The sequence below is a fragment of the Panthera pardus genome, unplaced genomic scaffold, assembly GCF_024362965.1.
Source record: "Panthera pardus isolate Hobbes unplaced genomic scaffold, ASM2436296v1 HiC_scaffold_10, whole genome shotgun sequence".
Lineage (NCBI taxonomy): Eukaryota > Metazoa > Chordata > Mammalia > Carnivora > Felidae > Panthera > Panthera pardus.
The window spans coordinates 85,743,274-85,750,034 of NW_026526655.1; the positions used below are offsets into that span (position 1 = coordinate 85,743,274).

General features: G+C 37.8%; 1 long non-coding RNA gene across 2 annotated transcripts in view; it reads right to left on the reverse strand.

The window, feature by feature from the left end:
• The window catches only part of LOC109270672 (uncharacterized), a 79,071-nt gene extending 73,915 nt beyond the window's left edge, over positions 1-5,156 (reverse strand). The window contains exons 1-4 of one of the 2 annotated variants that reach the window (XR_008424581.1): positions 4,960-5,156; positions 4,608-4,745; positions 3,395-3,554; positions 1,138-1,305 (exon numbers count right to left, since the gene is read on the reverse strand). This is a non-coding gene — a long non-coding RNA (uncharacterized LOC109270672). The remainder of the gene's footprint in view (positions 1-1,137; positions 1,306-3,394; positions 3,555-4,607; positions 4,746-4,959) is intronic. The other variant, XR_002081633.2, reaches the window with a different exon arrangement.
• Between the last annotated feature and the right edge of the window lie 1,605 nt (positions 5,157-6,761).

The window sequence follows — 6,761 nt, forward strand, 5'->3', positions numbered from 1 at the left end:
TAGCAAATCAAGTTAAATACAATAAAATAACAGTTCAAGGATACAGAATCCTTCCTTTCCCAGAAGATGCTACTAGGATCAGAGTCACAGGAATTCCAAACTTGGTTACCTATGTAGTCATACTATTGCCACAAAAGGAAAGATGTGGCTGGTCAAAGATAAGATATTCTCACTGCATCATCCATTCTCTAGCCTCGTAACCAGGAAACACTCCAGTCAAAGCCTGACCAATGTGGGTAAGCCAGACTCTTCAGCCACGTCCTCTGAAGTCTCCATTGTATTAGTCAGGCAGAAATTACTATATACTTGAAATGACGAGTCACAGCTTGTGCAGGAAACGTGATGGAGAAAATTAAACTCAGCATTAATGAGTTAAAAAGCCTTTTGGTTTCTATTTGAAAGGGGCAAGCTCGTTGGCCTATCTAATCTGACAGTGAAAGGTAAAATGATTTATAAGTGACAATTTATAATTTATAAATAATTAGATTGTCCATTCAATGCATGGTTTCAATTTCCATCCAATCAGAGTGCCACCTAGGGCTCCCTGATAAAATGGGAACATTGCATGGGACACAACTCATCTGAAAAAAAATATTCATTATTTATCAGAAATTCAAATTTAACTAGGAATTCTTTATTTTTATTTGCTCTATCTGGCAACTCTATTGCTACAAACAAGTACAAAGAAAGAGCTACTCATTAAAACAAGACTGTAAATGTTCTGGAATGTTGTGCTAAAGGTTCTTGGACTCCTCAGTAGTAGCAACATTTCAATAAATTGACATGTGAATTAACTCTAACAATTTGCATATTGTTTCCTTGGGCACATTTCTAAAAACTTTTGAAAGCTTTCAATAATTTATTTTGTCACAACCTGGCAATCTGTATATTGAAAAAACACTGTGATAGTAACAGGAAAAGTCTTTTCAAATAATTCCAAATGAGCTTTCCAAAGACTCCCGCCTACTTGTTAAGACTCAAAGATGCGTACTTTAAAATGTTTTCACAGGATTCACCTTATAAATAAAATCTAAGTCAACTTCCAAGTCCCAGAACAGCTCTGCAGAGAAGAGAAACATCCCAAAACCACATGCAGAGTCACTTCATTTTAGTTGCAAGATTCTTGTTCCAGCTCACCTTCCAAAACAATTTCAGTCAAGTAGAAATATTCTGACAATCCCCGCTCTTAGAATGGCAAATGATCCCTGCCTTTTCATTCATTCACTCATTACCTCTCCAAAAAGAGAATGTGCAGCTACCAGAATTTCATACAATTAGTGCTCCAAGAGCGTTTTAAATGCAAACCTATAAGAGGAAAGTAAAAACAAATCAAAGTTAATTGTGACTGGCTGGAACAAAATGCTTAAATCGATACAAGGACGGCTCATCTGCTCATCATTTACCCATTACCTGGGAGACGAACACCTCCTGCTGTGCCTGATTTTTGATACAGATTTACCATTGCCTGCATTCCTCAGACACGCGCAAAGGAAGCCCAAACCTTCCCTGACTCCCTCTCTCATTATCCTCTTTGCACTTACTAACCTATTCATTCTTAGTTTTTCCTTGCTTGTGTGTTCTTCTTTGCAAGGGGGGCATGCACACAAGGAAAAGTAGAGTTAAAACAACTGGATAAGAAGTTCAGGGACTTCCAGTAAAGCAGTCAGAGGAGGCGCCAGTGTCTGTGTATGAATTACTGACTTCTCTCAATCAGTTCCACACTGACTTTTGTGATTTTCAGAAACCTCCGCAAGTAGAATGCCAGTCCTTTTGTAAGGCATCCCTTAGGGGGAAAAAAAATTGTTAAGGTCTCAGATCTAAATGAAGAGAAATGAAGCCCTCTTATTTGGAGACGTGAGTGTCTTTAATGGCAGGGTATCCTTAAAACCGGACATGAGTGTCCAGATGAAGGACGGGAAGCCAACATCAGTAGGCTGTTGGAAAGTTTGGCTTTTGAAGGCCATGTGTGCCGTTAGCTCTCAGCAATAAAGCCTGATGTTTCAGGAGAAAGACAAACTCATTTCTAACTGGCTGCCTTTCTTCAAACGCCCTTCACCGTAGCTAAGTATCCAAAAAATGGAATATAAAATGTATCTGCCATTGAAAGTTAATGTGTATCTCTGAATTAAATATACACACCAAATTTGAAAAAGCCTGCACAGGATGGTTGTGTTGATATATTAACTTCTTTTTAAATTTTTTTTTAGAAATTCTTTTTTTTTAATTTTTAGAGAGAGAGAGAGCAGAAGCAGGGCAGGGGACAGAGGGAGAGAGAGAGAGAGAGAGAGAGAGAAAGACGGAGAATCTCAAGTAGGTTTCACTCTCAGTGCAGACCCCAATGTGGGACTTGATCCCATGACCCTGGGATCATGACCTGATCATGACCCTGGATCAAGAGACGCTCAACCGAGCCACCCAGACGCCCGAGCACATTAACTTCTTTCTTAGATAACTTTCCAAATGAAACTTTTGCGATTACATGTGACCATTAATTATTATTACTATTATTCTCATTAATGATTTTCAGAGAAGGGGGAATACTCAAAAATTTTTGAAATAACTAATTTTTCTTATTCTATTTGACAATTAAATGGGTGATGTGTAGTTGCTATCATCATATTTACTGGCAATTATCCTCTTTTCACTTTCTAGCTATTTTGTTTTTACTTGTGCATATGGATTACCTAACAGAAAAGTGTAGAGATGACCACATAAATAGCAAATCACAAGTGAAAGTACATTGTATCTTCAGCCAAGTACACCCAAATGGGCTATGTGATGGTTAGAAATGCAGTTCCCACATTAAAATTGGAGTATAAATAAAACTGGGAAAATCTAGGAGCACACTGATACGGCAGGGGGAAAATAGAGTGTAAAGGATTGACTGGAGGAAAATCGTGGTGCTGTACAAAGGGGTGAGAGTCAGATACAACCGATAGCCAGCATCAGCCTTTCAATTCACTATTGGCCTGTGTTCCACCTACCACTTCCTCAATGTATCCTTTATGTTATTTTTTTAGGAAAGGACATTCATGACCAATAACAATGTTATAATGATCATAAGTATAGGATTTAAGATACGTTTTTTAAAAACACCTTTAACCAACAATAAAAGCCCCCAAAAGCCATGGGGGTAGTTACCTAGCTCAAGGTTTTATTTAGTGATGGTTCCACTTTTTCACTCACTGCCTGCAAATCAGCATTTTTAGTGGACAAAGGGCTCAGCAGCGGCCTTATGATTGCTTCTTTTCAAATGGTAATGGCTATCCTAACTCCTCTGCCAGGTTTTTCTTACCAGAGCACAAATTGCAGTTTACAAGGCTCTGAGGGGGAAAAAAAAATCTTAGCTGAATATCTTTTTTTTTTTTATTCGACAAACTGACATGTAAATTACCCTTTAAGTGCTCCACTCTAGGGCTCTGATCATCTCCTAATTGTCACAGTCAATTGTAGCCAACAGTCTCTTCAATCCCAAGCGCTTTGACAACAAGCACAAGGATCAAAGCAGAATCAGCTCCCTTCAATATCCTTCTGTTTAGGATGCTACAAAACGCCTGAAAAAGAAAGGTGTAAGGGCATTGCTGTAGAGGAAACTGAGAGTAGCAAGTATTACAATAGTCGTTTTCTCCATCTCTAAAATTATGCTGTATAAGCTGCCGTGATCTTTAATCACATGTGCAGAACAAATACATAAACCTCCCGGGCAATTAATATGCTCTTAAGATTATACTAATATGCGAGCTTTACAAACAACACCGTCTCGATGGCTTAGGAAAACTCTGATACAGTGAGGGGATAGCAATCATTTCCTAGCAGCTTGAGCATCAGAAACTGTTATCAAACATATTCTGTATTTGAACATAAATTCCAAAGCATAGTTTTTCTAAGTTTGGTGTCAGGACTCCCTGCTCCCCATTGAAAATTCTTCAGGGTTGTTTTTTTTTTTTTTTTAATTAACCTAGAAATGTCCAACTGAAAATGTGCCCCCAAATACATTTTTTTAAATGTGGCACAAAAACTCATTTCAGAAGATGCTGTTTTCCTTACTAGGGGTGACTCTTGTCTTATTGCTTTACTGGCAAGAAACTAATTAAAAGTCATTACATGATCTGCAAACGTGATTCCTAAATAAGATGCACTTACCAGGACTACTACTTCACAAACTATGACAATTCTTTCCAACTAAACTGGTTATTATACATCACTAACTTTTTTAAAAAGATTACGAATGCTGTTCTCACAAGAAAATTTTCACCCTCTCAAATATAATGATATAAATAATTTGGGGGAAAGAGAAACTGTGTAATAAATCTGTATCAAATAGCCACTTTAAAAATAATCTGAATACCATCAGAGAAAAAGGACAGGTGGAAAGAAATCAAAGGTGCATGTGACAGCACCTATCCAAGCACCTCCACAGCTTGTCTCCTTGTGCCCAGGTATTGCACACAAGCAGTGGGTAAGGTCACAAATTGATTGACAGCCTTCCCACTCTCAAGAAAAAAAAACTGAAAAAAAAAAGAGGCAGCGAACACGGCCGGGTTCCTTTCTCAGCAAGTTTGCTCAAATCCCCCTGTAGGGGTTTCCCGGTCTCCCCTCCATTTCACCTTGAATTCTCAGGTTTGATTGAAGAGCTTCACAGAAGGGTCTATTACAGATTGAGGAATGATCCATTTCACATCTGAAGCTCCAAAGAGCTACTTGTGAGGAGTCTCTGAGTGCATTTATCTCACATGTGAAGCTTTCTGCAAAATCAATATGGGTATTTTTCAGTTTGACAAGTCAACGTGAAATATCACATAATAATAGAAAAACAGAGTTGTACATTTAAACACACCCGATACAGTTATCTATGACAAAGCTTATAGTTATTACTCATGGATATCCTCGAGTATGCCTCATCTAAATTCACCCTGAGAACTAGGCTAAAGCACGTAGAAAGAGAAACTGACTGACTACCATGTTTTTGGCTCCTTTGCCCAGATGAATCCAGGTTCTGTGGTGAAAGGAGAGAATGGACAGGAATCATGACCTCCACTACCAACTTGGAAGTGACATGGGAAGTGGGGAGAAAACGACCAGAGGTGAAAAAGAAGAAGAAAACAGAACAAGTGAGAAAACGCAAAGAACTTCACACCTAATTAATTGGCAATAACTGGGCAAAACGTTCACCCAAAGAACAGTAACCTTGCTTCTCAACCCCCCGCCCCACCACCACCACGGTAGCAAACACCAGCAGAATAACTGACATATATGTGTTGGGGTCTGACAATCTTCAGGTGAACTCTGGGTCTATTCTCCTTTCTGCATTAGCTTGAGGAATATGATTTAACTTCTCTAAACCTCTGAGTTTCTTTGCTGGTTATTTTTATCTTAAAATGGGATTAATCAGAAGATTTACCTTACAAGGTTTTGTGAGCAATGAACAAGATGATGCATATAGCACCTGGCACATGGAAAACATTTAATTATTTGTAAATATTGATGAAATTATTATCATTTCCTTAAACCTATCCACAAGGTCTCTAGGGTTCTAATCTGGTGCCATTTGTAGTGTTCCCTGGACCCTTTCCACACTGTTTAATGTCCCCAAGGGATATATGACCGTTTGGGTGAAAGAGTGTGCTCACTGTATTAACTCTGGTGTAGGTCCTAATAGAGGAGTGTAGCCATGCACATGTACTTGCCTTAAAAATGGTCTTCATCCAACCAGGAAGCCTGTTTCTAGCAACTGTGAGAGAGAGAGAGAAAATCAAATGGGACTTTGAGAAAGGAAAAAGCCCAGGCCTACAGACCACATCAGCTGATCACTTAAAGCAAGAAACGAGGTAGGAGACGTAACATATAGTTTTATTTCATATACCAAAATATTTAGTCTTTTTTTTTAAGTTTATTTATTTTGAGAGAGACAGAGAGAGAGAGAGAGGGAGGGAGAGCACAAGTGTGGGAAAGGGATAGAGAGAGGGAGAAAGAGAACCCCAAGCAAGTTGCACACTATGTGATGCAGGGCTCAGTCTCGCAAACTGTGACCTGAGCCAAAATCAAGAGTCAAACACATAACTGACTGAACCCCCCAGGTGCCCCGCCAGTATGTTATAATTAATAGTGGGGTTATGTCTATACATTCAGCCATAGGAAGAACCTTAAAAAAAAATCTCAACAGCATATTGGCAACCAAGGTCTGGTTAAGTGACTCACTATAAACACTTATTCCTCTCTATCACATTTTCCTGTAGCTTATTACTACCTAAGTAGTATTAACATCATTTATATTTGATGATCTATGCTTGGATCTGTAGACTGCTTGAAGCATACTTATAATTTTAGGTTAACTCTCCCCACTACACAGAATAAGGCCAGAGTAGGCAAAACATGTGAGTTCAGAAATGTGAAAATTCATGTTAATATAAAAATAAGAAAAGTATCATTATAAAATTCCATTGAAGTTTAAAAACTCTTATCCTGCATTTCAAAGTCAAATAACTAAATACAAATGACTTTGTATTTAATTAATTCAACCAATATGTATCAAGAGCTTAATATATGTAATACTGTTCATTTTTTAGCTACCCTACTGTTCTCCTCCATTATTAAAATTAAGCTATAGCTTTCATTCCAAAACCAAATTAAAATATTTTATTAAATGCTGATATAGAATTACAAGAACAAATTGAAACAATTTCCTACTTAAAAAGGGTCGTTTCCTTAAAAATTTTAATTTATTTGTTTTGGACTCAAAATACATTTTTAGCAAGGAAACA